Below are 14,492 nucleotides of genomic sequence, written 5' to 3' on the forward strand. Positions count from 1 at the left end.
AAATCTCTTAGTGTTTTTAAAAAAAATAAGCCAATTTAATAATTGGAAGGTTTCACATAAAATTCCAGATTTTTGGCTTCTTTCTTTTGGAAAATCATTAGATCTGGAAAAACTAGGCCTGGATTCCAACATGATGATGATCCCGGCTGTGAGTAGAGGCTGCTTGCTCCTGCCGAGGCACGTGCTCCTCAACTGACACTTGTCCCCATGAGGCCCCAGTGTCTTGAGTCTGCCTGCCTCCCACAGTCCCCTCACCTGCTGGCCTGCAAATATCCGTGAGTTTGGAGCCAATGGTCCATCAGAGCCCTCCTCACTTAACTAATACTGCACAGGCTTCAAAGACTTTGGCAGTTCATACACTAACAAGATAAAATTTGCCTTTATTTCTTTCTCACTGATGCACATGCATATACATGCTGATTTTGATATAAGAAAAACAACGAAGATAAAATTTAATTTGGAAAGAGCTGGAAATGCATACTTTCAAGTGAATCATAGTTAAAATGATAATTGTACATAAAAATAACATCTGAGAGCAGTAAATCATATTTAAAGAGATAGTAGAAGGCCAAGGTGAACAAATAGTAATAGCTGATAATACAAAAATAAAAGACTACAAGTAATGTAATAATGTATTTTGCAATTCCTTTATACTAACAATGAAATATGTGAAAGAGAATGTAAACAAACAATCCCTTTTAAAGTCACATCAAAAATAAAATAAAATACTTAGGAATAAACCCCACCTAGGAGGTGAAAGACTTACATACTGAGAACTACAAAACCTTAATAAAGGACACTGAAGATGATTCAAAGAAATGGAAAGCTATCCCATGCTCTTGGATTGGAAGAATTAATATTGTTAAAATGACAATACTACCCAAAGGACTTGGGTACTACAAAGCTACAGTATTCAAAACAGTATGGTATTAGCACAAAAACATCGATGGATCAATGGAACAGAATAGAGAGCCCAGAAGTAAACCCACACACCTATGGTCAATTAATGTTCAACAAAGGAGGCAAGAATATACAATGGGGAAAAGACACTCTCTTCAGCAAGTGGTGCTGAGAAAGTTGGACAGACACATGCAAATCAATGAAATTAGAACACACCCTCACACCATACACAAAAATAAACTCAAAATGACTTAAAGACTTAAATATAAAACATGACACCATAAAACTCCTAGAAGAGAACACAGGCAAAAACATTCTCTGACATAAATCATACCAATGTTTTCTTAGGTCAGTCTCCCAAGGCAACAGAAATAAAAGCAAAAATAAACAAGTGGTACCTAATCAAACTTATAAGCTTTTGCACAGCAAAGGAAACCATAAACAAAATGAAAAGACATCCTACGGACTGGGAGAAAATATTTGCAAATGATGTGACCAACAAGGGCTTAATTTCCAAAATATACAAACAGCTCATACAACTCAAGAAAAAAAAAAAAAATCAAAAAATGGGCAGAAGGTCTAAACAGACATTTCTCCAAAGAAGACATACAGATGGCCAATAGGCACATGAAAAGATGCTCATCATCGCTAATTATTAGAGAAATGCAAGTCAAAACTACATTGAGGTACCATGTTACACCAGTCAGAATGGCCATCACTAAGAAGTATACAAATAACAAATACTGGAGGGGGTGTGGAGAAAAATATCCTGTGATAAACCATAATGAAAAAGAATATCAAAGAGAATATATATATGTAAAACTGAATTAACCCAACATTATAAATCAACTATACTTCAATAAAATGTAAAAAAATTAATAATGTATTTTGCCAAAAAATCAAGCTATACATAATACTGGAGATAAAAACTAAAGTAGTTTATGAACATCACTATTGAATAATCTCATGATGTTTTAAAAATGAATATAATGGTTAAATCTAGGGAAGGGAACAAGTAGGAAAAGCACGTCTTTCACCTTGTATATGGTTGTTTTGGCATTTTTAAAAGCAATGTATATTATTTTTGTATTGATGCAGAAATGGAACAGAAGAATCAGGTTTACTGCTTTAAAAGAGTGTTGTTTTTTTTTCTTAATAAAGGGGGTAGAAATTATGCTGGCTTTTTTTCTTTTTTTTGAGTCAAGCAAGCACATTTTCCACCATTTTAAAATTTATTCTCCTCCCCATTACCTTTAAGAAGCCATAGATACGACCTCCTTTTATTTATGTTTTCTCAAGGACCATTAACTCCAATCAACCCCAGGAAAGTGTGCTCCTAATACCAACACATGATATACACTTTCTAAGAAATAACCACTACCAAATCATATACACAATGGGGTTATTTATAAAATTGCGGTAACAATACTTTAGCTGAGTTTTGTTTTACTTATTTTACTCTTTTCTAAACAACCAAAGTTAGTGACACATTTAAAGAGAGGCACTAACAAACTATAGTCCATTTAGGGGAAAACGTCAGGATATAGAACTCACCTGGTCTGGAAACCAGATGAGTAAAGGTTGTTTTAAGGAACTGAGGATGAGAAGAGAACACCTTAAGGAAGACATGAGAGTTATCATGTAGGATCTAAAAGAGAAGATTGGGGCATCTTGTACATAAAGCTTTTTCTTTATCTAGAAGATTTTCTTGGTACAAAGTGTAAGGGGTATGAACATTTTGAAGGCTTTTGAAATATTTTACCAAATTTACAGTGCCAGTAATTTATATTTATTCCTATCTGGGTATTTTAATAAGCTTTTAAAAATTAATTTGGGAATTGATATCTTTACAACATTTAGTCTTCCTATCTCCATTTTATTAAATCTTCATTTATTAATAATACAAATTTGTTTTTTTTCTTTGTATAAGCCACTGACTTAAGTTTTTGAATTTTATTTTACTTTTTTTTTTTTTTTTTTTTTTTGCGGTACGCGGGTCTCTCACTGTCGTGGCCTCTCCCGTTGCGGAGCACAGGCTCCAGACGCGCAGGCTCAGCGGCCACGGCTCACGGGCCCAGCCGCTCCGCGGCACGTGGGATCTTCCCAGACTGGGGCACGAACCTGTGTCCCCTGCATCGGCAGGCGGACTTTCAACCACTGCGCCACCAGGGAAGCCCTTATGTTACTTTTTATACAGCAGGTTCTTATTAATTATCCATTTTATACACATTAGTGTATACATGTCAATCCCAATCTCCCAATTCATCCCACAACCACCACCCCCACCACCCCTCTTGGTGTCCATATGTTTGTTCTCTACATCTGTGTCTCTATTTCTGCCCTGCAAACCGATTTATCTGCACCATTTTTCTAGATTCCACATATATGTGTTAATACACGATATTTGTTTTGCTCTTTCTAACTTAACTTCACTCTGTATGACAGTCTCTAGGTCCATCCACGTCTCTACAAATGACCCAATTTCATTCCTTTTTATGGCTGAGTAATATTCCATTGTATACATGTACCACATCTTCTTTATCCATTCATCGGTCGATGGGCATTTAGGTTGCTTCCATGTCCTGGCTATTGTAAGTAGTGCTGCAATGAACATTGGGGTGCATATCTATTTTTGAATTATGATTTTCTCTGGGCATATGCCCAGTAGTGGGATTGCTGGGTCATATGGTAATTCTATTTTTAGTTGTTTAAGGAACCTCCATACTGTTCTCCATAGTGTAAGCCACTCACAGTTGTTATTTAGGTTATTTTAAGGTTAAACTTTTGTATAATATTTTCTCTTATCAGCTATTGCTGGTGTATTAGAATATACTGACATTTGTTTCCATCTTATATATGACGATATTACTAAATGTGCATGAATGCCTATCATTTTTAGGTGATTCTTTTGGGTTTTCTGAAGGTAATAATCTGGTCCCTTCCTTTCATGTTTCATGTCTTATTGCATCATGCAGCACTCCTAAAACAATATTAAATAATAATGGTGTTAGTGGACAGTCTTGTTGTTTCAATGAAATCAAACTATATAGAGTCTACAGTGAAGGATTCATTTTCTCCATCAAACACACATATCTTGTCATACACCACATTCTATTGACTCCCTTTCTCTTTTTACTTATTTATTTATCTGTAAAAATTTATTTATTTATTTTTGGCTGGGTTGGGTCTTCGTTGCTGCATGTGGGCTTTCTCTAGTTGTGGCGAGCAGGGGCTACTCTTCATTGTGGTGTGCAGGTGTCTTATTGTGGTGGCTTCTCTTGTTGCGGAGCACGGGCTCTAGGTGTGTGGGCTTCAGTAGTTGTGGCTCGTGGGCTCTAGAGTGCAGGCTCAGTAGTTGTGGAGTACGGGCTTAGTTGCTCTGCGGCACGTGGGATCTTCCCGGACCAGGGCTCAAACCCGTGTCCCCTGCATTGGCAGGTGGATTCTTAACCACTGTGCCACCAGGGAAGGCCCTCTCTTTCTCTCTCTTTTTTTTCTTTGTGGTACGCGGGCCTCTCACTGTTGTGGCCTCTCCCGTTGTGGAGCACAGGCTCCGGATGCGCAGGTTCAGCGGCCATGGCTCACGGGCCCAGCCGCTCCGCGGCATGTGGGATCCTCCCAGACTGGGGCACGAACCTGTGTCCCCTGCATCGGCAGGCAGACTCTCAACCACTGCGCCACCAGGGAAGCCCTCTTTCTCTTTTATAAATAACAGCTTTATTGATACATAGTTCACATAACATGTAATTAATCTGTTTAGAGTCTACAATCGAACATGTTTTAGTTTCTTCAGAGAGCTGTGTACATTTCATTAACTTTTCCCCAAATCTCCATACCCATTAGCAGTCACTAGTGTTTTCTCCCTAACCCATCCCCCAAGCCCTAGGTAACCAATAATCTACTTTCTGTCTCTATAGATTTACCTACTCTGGATATTTCATGTAAATAGAATAATATGTGGTCTTTTATGACTGGCTTCTTTCACTTAGTACAGTGTTTCAAGGTTCACGTTGATTCTCTTTTAAATGTCTCTAGTGTAAGTCTTTTTCCCATCCTGTCTCAAGCTTTTATCACCCCTCTCTAGATGAATGAAATAATCTGCTGGTTTTATTTCTGGATAATCGTCTTTTTCCTTTGATCCATCCAGCATATATACTAGTCAGTTTTAGCCATCACTTTTATTGTGCGTCATCTCTTCCCTCAAACCTTTGGTTGAATTCTTATTTTATCATTGGTAAAAACTCTTCATTCGTTCATGTCAGAAAATTACATTGAGTTACTATTCTCAGTTACTGATACAAGTGTGAACTAGACAAAACTGCAGCTGACATTTTGCCTGGTATATGAGTGTCTCCATAAGCTGATTCCACACTATCTATCCAAATTCATTTTCCGTTTCTTAATACGTATGTTCTGTTGCGAGGAAAGTTTTCCCGGCGTAGAATATGCTTGTTCTTGCTCCTGTGCCTTCACCCATGTATTTCCTCTACTTGGAGTTTCACTTCCTCTCTTAACACTTATTTAAATTTCACCCAGGCTTTAAGGCTCAGATCTATTCTGGCTTGATCTGGAGAGCCATCTCTCGCTACTTCACCTGTCATGGATCTCTTGTGCTTCATGTAATTTATTTTTATATCACATAATTTAATATAAATAGAAATTGATGTTCCTTTGTATTTTTTTGCTATTGTTTAACATGTGATTGTTTTGCTTGTCCAACTGTAGGCTGAAAATATAAACATGGAGATACTACCTATAAAATGGTGATTTTACCTATAAAAGTATAATGGTGATTTTACCTATAAAAATGGCAATTTTATATGGAGCAACCTAAGAGAATGTAAATTGTTTAAAGACAAAGATTGAGTCTCATACTAGTCTATAATATCCCGTCTCTGTCAGGCACCTAAGTTCTTGTTGACTGACTGAGGATGCTTTCCGGTCTTTTTCCTTGGCTTTAGCAATCATATCTTTGGGCTATTTTTGTGTCACCACATTTTGAATCATTCTGCTGTGTGATTTAGGGAGGAGCACGAAAAGCACATGACTTGGTGGCAGTTCAGCTATTCAGAGACCCTTTCTGCTTCTTTACACTTGAGTAACTGCTCTTCCTATGTGTCAGGTCCAGGGCCATGTTCCAAAGGGCTGAAGCTGCTGGAAGTTTTTCCTCCAGAAAAGAGAGGTAATATTCTGTAAGTTTATTTTAGAATTGACAAACATTTCTTTAATATTATAGAAAGAGGGCTTCCCTGGTGGCGCAGTGGTTGAGAGTCCGCCTGCCGATGCAGGGGACGCGGGCTCGTGCCCCGGTCCGGGAAGATCCCACATGCCGCGGAGCGGCTGGGCCCGTGAGCCATGGCCGCTGAGCCTGCGCGTCCGGAGCCTGTGCTCCGCAACGGAAGAGGCCCCAACAGTGAGAGGCCCGCGTACTGAAAAAAAAAAAAAAAAAAAAAAAATTACAGAAAGAAAAACTTTATACTGATACATTTCAAGGGGTAAAGGTATATCTGTAAGGTTTAAATCTTCTATTTGAACATAACAACTAGCAGCACTGGGAAGCTATGTTGGCTTCTGGTCTAGAGGTTTCATCACTAAGAGAAGCAGGCTCCAGGTGTGACATCTCCTAGGGTTCTTTTTAAAAAGCAGATATATCTTTACTTGGGATAATCGCTTAAAAAGAAATCAAGTGTCTTGCCTCCCACCATCTCCTCCTGCCCTCAAGAATCCTGCTTTTCACTCCCACTGCCTAGCCATCTTGGTGGAGACTTAAGGTTGGGACCATATACCACAAACAATAGGAAGATGGCAGCCTCAAAGAAGACCAAAGCCCAAGGAGCCCCTCTTTTTCATTCTTCTCCTGGTCACAGGTTAATATAACTTTATATCAGTCCATCACAAGTCACAAGGCCATTCATCTTTAGCATTAGAAGGCTGGTGGTTTCAGTTAACCAGGTGGTCATTTGGATATGTTGTAGGTGCTAGTGAAACAGACCTCTGAGATGAGCTTTGGTTATCCCAGGTTTAGTTATTTTCCCCAAAGTGTCTCTCTACATGAACAAAATTATGACAAAGTAATTAGCAGAAAACATATATAGCTCTTTGTCCATCTCCTCACTCTCCCTCACCTTTTCCGTATACCAAATTGCCTTTTCTCTTTGAGAAAAGGCATATGTCCAAAGTAGGGTGAAAGAGTTTGTTTCTGTTTTCCATTAAACTTAATTTCTTGTACTAAGGAAAATCCTAGTCTGATTCATTTAATTTGGGAGAGTGGCATATATGACTATTCCAGAGGTATCATACTGACCTGGTGTTCAAAGAATGCACACTTCCGTTTGTAACTTAAAATTACGTGTCCTTTTATTGCACTGTAGGATAAAGACAAAATGCGATACCAAGCTGGTATCTTCAAGATTTCTCTATTTTTGTCTTCTGTAGTCTCTCTACAAATTCTTTTCACTCTATCATTTCAGGTACTTCTAGAACTCAAGGAATAGTCAAATATCACTCTCCATGAGCCAGCTAACTGACAAATATACCAAATATGCTTATGCTTCTTGTGTGACAGCAGCCCACGAAAGCTGCCTGGTCGAACTTCCAGCTCAGGGATACACACATTTTTCCCCCCTCTTCTATTCTGGTCAAGATGGTCAGCATTGGAATTTGAGGCCTATGGCTTTCTTGCAGACTAAGACAACAGACTTTATTTGATTTGTTTTCTTGCAGACCAATCGAAAATTACAATTAAGTTAAAAAATAACCTAGTGCTGCCTTCTCCAAACCACAGTTTCAGAAACAGCTGCTTATTACTCATGTGTGGCACCAGGAAATTGCAGTGTCATGTTCAAGGTCTACAGCCAATAGAAATCTGTGGGATTGGGAAAAGGGTACAAATGATTCTTTTATGTCTGTTACCTTCACTCCCTCAGCACCACCACAAAATTCAAAATCTACAGGGGGAGAGGGACAGAGCACGGGGGACTTGGACAAGAAACAAGAAAGAAAAAGCTCTTTCTCATTGAATTTATGCATCGACCAATTCCTTCCCCCTGATTTGTCAAGTTACCTTCCATTTCAATACAGGCATTCCTCAGCCATTGTGTAACATCTAGATTCTGGACAACTGTTGGGAATATGCTGATGAAGAGAGGGCTGCTGCACTTGACAAATGGCCCCTCCTCTGAAAGTCTAACCAAAAGACCCCATTCATGTTAAATAAAGCCACCTGCCACACACTAGTAACAAGCCAGCCTGGTTACTAGTGGCAGAATCAAAATTGTCCCGCATTGTAAAATGATTTCAAATATAATTTAGGTTTCATTTGCTTGGCCAGAGGACTATGAAAGGCTACACTCACTATTTTCTGAGAGACATTTCTCAGTGTTACCAGGTGGGGACAGGGACGTCTAGTGATCTAGGCCAAGTGAGTTCCTGGAGAGGTAAGAAAAACAGCCTATGGAGTCTGCCCAAGTTTGAAAACCTAAACCACAGCAAGAATATTCTGAGTTCTCATTCAATTCTAAATTTTACTTTTTTTTTTTTAATTGACAGATAACATTTATATTAGTTTCAGGTGTACAATGTAATGATTTGATATTTGTATACACTGTAAAGTCATCACCACAGTAAGTCTGGTTAACTAAATTTTACTCCTTTGAATAATAAATTCTTAAAAATAGAAAATAAAAAGCATAGGGAATTTTCTTATTTCAAAAAGTTTGTTAAAACCCCATTTCCCCATAATTAGCCTTTGAGCTCCTTATCGTGGCTTAATGCTGGGATGTTTGTATATAAACAGAAAACTGTGTCTTCTCTAATTAGCTGCTCCACACCCTTCTTTATCCATTATGGGACTGTTCTAACAGGACTAAGATTTTGGCTAATCAAATACTTCACTGAGGGTGGATTATGATGTCACCAATTAGCTCTTATCTGATCCTCTCCTAAAAGTGACAATTGCTGTTTAGATATTGGAAACTCTGTGATAATTTAATCTGGGTTATCTGGGTTAGTATAATTGGGTAGATCTGTGAGTGGTCATCACCATTCCTATCAAATTATATTTTGCTTCCTGATGGAAACTATCTCAGGGAATAAAAGATAAAGGAATTTCAATTTTCTCCAATGGCTGAATGGTAAAGCTGAGCCCAAGAACATAAATTTCTTTAATTTATTTATTTATTTATTTTGGGTTACGCGGGCCTCTCACTGTTGTGGCCTCTCCCGTTGCAGAACACAGGCTCCAGACGGTGCAGGCTCAGCGGCCACGGCTCAAGGGCCCAGCCGCTCCACGGCATGTGGGATCTTCCCAGACCGGGGCACTAACCCATGTCCCCTGCATCGGCAGGCGGATTCTCAACCACTGCGCCACCAGGGAAGCCCCATAAATTTCTTACTCACAAAAGTATACAGGGGGACTGCCCTCGTGGCGCAATGGTTAAGGATCAGCCTGCCAGGGCTTCCCTGGGGGCGCAGTGGTTAAGAATCCACCTGCCAATGCAGGGGACACGGGTTTGAGCTCTGGTCTGGGAAGATCCCACATGCCATGGAGCAACTAAACCTGTGAGCCACAACTACTGAGCCTGCACTCTAGAGCCCGCGAGACACAACTACTGAACCCGCATACAACTACTGAAGCCCGTGTGCCTAGACCCGTGCTCTGCAACGAGAGAAGCCACTCCAATGAGAAGCCTGCGCGTTGCAACAAAGAGTAGCCTCCGCTCAGCACAGCTGCCCACACGCAGCAACGAAGACTCAACACAGCCAAAATAAATAAATAAATACATTTTTTAAAAAAGAAAAAAAAAGAATCCACCTGCCAATGCAGGGCACACAGGTTCAAGCCCTGGTCCAGGAAGATCCCATATGCTGCAGAGCAACTAAGCCCATGCGCCACAACTATTGAGCTTGTGCTCTAGAGCCCACGAGCCACAACCACTGAGCCTGCGTGCCTAGAGCCCATGCTCCTCAACAAGAGAAGCCACCACAATGAGAAGCCTACGCATCGCAACAAAGAGTAGCCCCTGCTTGCCACAACTAGAAAAGCCCACGCACAGCAACGAAGACCCAACACAGCCATAAATAAATAAATAAATTTATTTTTTTAAAAAAAGTATATATATATACGGGAAGGAGCCTATTTCAGTTTTTCTGCACTATGGAAAATGCCTCAAGGGGTGTGGCCTCATGAAGCCACAACCTCATGAAACTTCAGTAGAAGCATTTGCAAACAGTGAGTACAATTATGTGGCCCACAAATTCTGAGCCCCAAAGCAGGCCACATGGTCTCATATAAGTGGATGAGTATTATTTAGGGGAAAACAGATTAAAATATTTTCAATTGAGATAGTTCCAGAAAATTCTCATGGTATGGTCAGCAGAATCTTACTCCTCTATTGAGTTAATTAGCTATGTGTCGAAAGTAAATCGTATTTAGGTCTCTACTATTCATTTTGGCCCTAGTTATGTCATTATTACTCATTGAATAGTAAACAAGGAAAGGCTCTAAGTGGTTTCCTTAACTCAGCTTCCTTACTTAATATATGAGAAAACTAAGGCCAAGAGAGGTGATGTGAACTGTCTAAGATCACCCAGCTGGGCTATGTCAGATACCCTTCCACCCCCTTAAGCACCCTGCACTACTCTAGGAAGGGACTTTCTGAGGGCATCTAGGGTCAGAGCGCAGCCTCAGGCTTTGGTTCAGCCTGAGAATCCTGAGGTCACTGGATGCCCACTGATCCACCATACAGAAATGGAGGACTTCTAAACTGACTCAGTCCCTGCCTGGAAACAAGATGCACAGTCTGGTCCAGGTTTACTCCCACAGTCCTGATCTGAACTGGATTTGTCATTGGCTTATGTAAAGATTTACTGTCCAACATACTTACTACTTGTATGAAAATTCTCTTAAGTGGTCACATCTTGTGTGAATTTCTGAACATGGAGTATGATTCTTATTATTGAGTGAATGACTGGGAAATTCATCGATTAAAGTAACATGAAATTCTGTGATGAAAATGGACTTAACATCAACTTAAACCCTAGGCTATTTACCAAAACTAGAGAAGTAATTTAATTAAAGGAAGAAGCAACTACAGCTGGAAAAACCCAAAGCAAAACAAAGCAACTCCCCGAATGCGCATATGTGGGAGAAATTGAAGAAATACTGCTTTTCAGAGAGGACCTGAGTAGAGGCCAACGGAGGACATCTTAACAGAAAAACAACAAAAGACCCCATGTTTAAAGGGACAGAGAAATAGAGGAGAAATAGGAGCAATATTCCCTGATCATATAAGGGAATGACCCACTAAGGGTTAGGAGAGACATAAAAGGCAGAAAGAAGGGAAGAAGAAGTACAGAAAGGGTGGAGTTAAAAAAAAAAAAAAGGTTAAAGAAAAGGGAAAAGCAATTCAGATGATCACAAAGAGGGGAAAAAAAAAAAAAAAGGATTGAAGCTGAGTTAGATCTGAAATGGGAGCTAGACATCTTGGCTTCTATTCCCAGTTTTGTCCCCACTAAGCTGTCTGACCTTATTAATAAGTCACTTAACTTCTCCATGCCTCAGTTTCCTCATCTACAAAATAAAGTGATCACACTAAGTCATTCAAAACTAGATGATCAGTAAGGATTTCTCTCAGCTTGAAAATTCTATGATTTTGTGATTAACAGACAGGGAAAACATCAAAAGAAGCTTGTTGAATACCCCCAGGAATGTAGAAAGGAAATATCTGGGGAGATAGATAAAAGGTGAGTTTAACCAGACTAATTAGAAGATACCCAAGGAAATTTTCAAAAGAAGTGAAATAATGTCACCAGCTTTTTATTCCTCTGCTGGCTGAGCACCATTCAAAGAGGGAGTTAATGCTTTTTAGGAATCTTCCCCTCCCAGGTGTGCAACCAGATATCAGTTTTCCTGAAGAAGTCTGCAAATCCCTTCCTTTCATCAATGCATTTAATTAGTTAATGTTTAGATAGAACTTAGGGATGAAAAGTACAAAATAAGTGGTCAACATTATTATTACTTAACAGCTTTTATGAGACCAGAAATGCCTAAGATTAAATGAGAAACCAAACTGAGTTCCTGGCTAGAAGGTTGTGATCTAATAAATTGCTGGGTTACTGATGTGAGGAAAAACAAACCCTGCATATAAATTGAAATAGGTGCTCTTTATTAGCTTGCATGCCATTGTCTTAAGAATGTGGGTACTTTTTATTCTTTGCCTCAAGGTGTCAACAAGTACCAAACCACCCGTCAGTACTGATTATGACTTCATACATCCTGTCTTCTGAGAATATTATCTGCTGTGTTTGTGCTGTTTATGTTGGATATCTGTATACCCAGGGTGTGGATTCAAATACATATGGGAATTTAGTACACAATAAAAGTGAGGAGAGGTAAATTATTTAATAAATGATGTTGGGACAACTGGTAGGCCATCAGGGGAAAAAATAAAGCTGAATCTCTAACTCATTTCATAAAAAATGTAATTCCAGATAAATGGAAGATTTAAATATAAAAAGTAAACCATGAAAGTATTTTTAAACTATAAAAGTATTAGAGAAAAATGTTAGAAAAACGTTTATGTGGAGTAAGTATTTTGTAATCTTAGAAACCATAAAAAAGTGATAAATCTGAATATACAAAATTAAAAATCAGTACAGTACAAAACACCATTTACAAAGTCACATAACAGAAAACTGGGAAATATATTTCCTATTTATGTAAAAAGAATGCCAATTTCCTTAATATAATTTAATTACAGGTTAATGAAATAAAAAGGCAATTCACAAAACTACATATAGCCAATATAATATAAAAAAGATATTCAACCTTACTTACAATGAAAAAATCAAAATCACAGTGTGAAGTTATTTTTTATTTATCAGAATGGCTAGGATTAAAAATATTGTTTACACAGAAAGTTAATGTGGGTGGAGGAAAACAGTCATTCTCAAGACATTGAATGGAAGTAAAAATTGGTTCCACCTTTTCAGAAGGCAAGTGGCAATATACATCAAACTGCAAAGCATGCATATCCTTTGACCTGGTAGTCTCATGTTAATGAACTTACCCTACAGACTCATTCACACAAGGGTACAAGAAAATGTATGAGTGTGTTCACTGCATTATTGGTTCTAATAGAGAAAAACGTCACAGATTAAAAATCAAGGTAACTCTATACTATGCAGCTAATAAAAGGATGAGGTAAACCTTTATGTATACTGAACGTGCACATATGTCCAGATGTCCACAGTATAATCTTAAGTGGAAAAGGCAAGACGCAAAAAGGTAGTACTGATCCCATTTGCAAAAAAATTAAATATTCACATTTGTGTATAGAGAGGTCTGGAAGAAGACAGACTGGCTATAGTTAAACAAAAGCTACCTCTGCAGAGTGGGATGTGAGGGAGAGAAAGGCGGATGTTAAAAAGAGAATTCTGCAACCACCAGAGAAATTAAGATAATAATCCCATTTATCATTGCACCGAAAAGAATAAAATACCTAAGAATAAATTTAACCAAGGAAGTGGAAGACTTGTACACTGAAAACTGAGACATTAATGAAAGAAATTGAAGTTACAAATAAATGGACAGATATTTCATGCTCATGGATTGGAAGAATCAATATGGTTAAAATGTCCATATTACCCCAAACAATATACAGATTCAATGCAATCCCTATCAAAATTCCAATGGCATCTTTTACGGAAACAGAACAAACAATCGAAATATTTGCATGGAACCACAAAAGACCCTGAATAGCCAAAGCAATCTTGAGAAAGCTGGAAGCATAACCGGCTCTGATTTCAAACTATGTTACAGAGCTATATAGTAATCAAAACAGTATGGGATTGGCATAAAAATAGACACATAGATCAATGGAATAGAAATAAACCCATGCATATATGGTCAATTAATTTATGACAAAGGAGCCAGGAATATATAATGGGGAAAGGGAAGCCTCTTCAATAAATGGTGCTGGGGAAACGGGACAGCCACATGCAAAAGAATGAAACTGGACCACTGTCTTACACCATTTACAAAATTAGCTCAAAATGTATTAAAGACTTGAATGGAAGACCTGAAACCATAAAACTCCTAGAAGAAAACATAGGCAGTAAGCTCCTTGACATCGGTCTTGGAGATGACTTTTAAAATCTGGCACCAAAAGCAAAGGCACCAAAAGCAAAAATAAACAAGTGAGACTATATCAAACTAAAAAGTTACTGCACAGCAAAGAAAACCATCAACAAATGAAAAGGCAGCCCCTGAATGGGAGAAAATAATTGCAAGTTATATATCTGATAAGGGGTTAATATCCAAAATATATAAAGAACACACACAATTCAATAGCAAAAAAAAAAAAAAAAAATCTAATTTAAAAATGGGCAGAGGATATGAATAGACATTTTTCCAAAGAAGACATACAGATGGCTAACAGTTACATGAAAAGGTGATCATCGTCACCAATCATCAGGGAAATGCAAATCAAAACCAAAATGAGATACCACCTCACACCTGTTAGAATGGCTATTACCAAAAAGGCAAATAACAAGTGCTGGTGAGAATGTGGAGAAAAGGGAACCCCGTGTGC

The 14,492-nt window shown here is 38.5% G+C and overlaps 1 protein-coding gene across 5 annotated transcripts in view; it reads right to left on the reverse strand.

The window, feature by feature from the left end:
* The window catches only part of PLEKHM3 (pleckstrin homology domain containing M3), a 183,252-nt gene that overhangs the window by 31,931 nt on the left and 136,829 nt on the right, over positions 1–14,492 (reverse strand). The window lies entirely within an intron of this gene.

This window comes from Kogia breviceps, chromosome 2, assembly GCF_026419965.1.
Source record: "Kogia breviceps isolate mKogBre1 chromosome 2, mKogBre1 haplotype 1, whole genome shotgun sequence".
NCBI classification, from domain to species: Eukaryota; Metazoa; Chordata; class Mammalia; order Artiodactyla; family Physeteridae; genus Kogia; species Kogia breviceps.